At 33.7% G+C, this 621-nt stretch overlaps 1 protein-coding gene and 1 long non-coding RNA gene across 21 annotated transcripts in view; one reads left to right on the top strand and one right to left on the bottom strand.

Annotated features, from left to right (window-relative positions):
- Positions 1–621, bottom strand: part of LOC106874615 (neogenin) — a 305112-nt gene that overhangs the window by 97863 nt on the left and 206628 nt on the right. The gene's annotated exons all lie outside the window — the stretch shown is intronic.
- The window catches only part of LOC128248697 (uncharacterized), a 118654-nt gene that overhangs the window by 101148 nt on the left and 16885 nt on the right, over positions 1–621 (top strand). The gene's annotated exons all lie outside the window — the stretch shown is intronic.

Below are 621 nucleotides of genomic sequence, written 5' to 3'. Positions count from 1 at the left end.
AGAACATAGCATTATTATAATGCAATTACAGCATGGAAGACATATTAATGATTAAAAAAAAACACAAAACTTGTTATCATTTAAACATTTATTATTTGTTGTTAACAGTCTCTGCGTGTTTTTGAATGGCTAATATGTATCATGTTGTGACTGTTATAATTTCAATGTATGGTCTCAGATCAAATCACCTGTCTGGCAAGTATACTTCTGAAATTATTATAATGGCAGATTTGGTAGAGTTCCAGGTTTTGTAGCATTAACCCGATTACCGTTCAAAACTGGTCATATCCAGTCCAAATATTCTACCAATTTTATATTCAAACCATCGAGATCTGGCATTTTAAACCTATCCTGCAATGTCAATCTTAAAATTAACAAATGCATCATAAAAATCTGAAAACAAGTACCTTGGGCACAGTCTACTACAGTGCTGAGCTGACCAAAGCCTTGTGAGTGGACCTGATAGATAGAAACTAAAAGAAGCCTGTCATACAAATATATATATATGTGTGTGTGTGTGTGTGTTTGTGAGTGTGTATTAGGGTTAAGATGATGTTTTACTGCTTTCATTGAATTTAATACAATCTTTGTAGAATAAACAGAAGAGGTGGGGGGGGAGCG

This window comes from Octopus bimaculoides, chromosome 9 (assembly GCF_001194135.2).
Source record: "Octopus bimaculoides isolate UCB-OBI-ISO-001 chromosome 9, ASM119413v2, whole genome shotgun sequence".
Classification (NCBI taxonomy): domain Eukaryota; kingdom Metazoa; phylum Mollusca; class Cephalopoda; order Octopoda; family Octopodidae; genus Octopus; species Octopus bimaculoides.
This window is presented reverse-complemented; position numbering and strand designations above follow the sequence as displayed.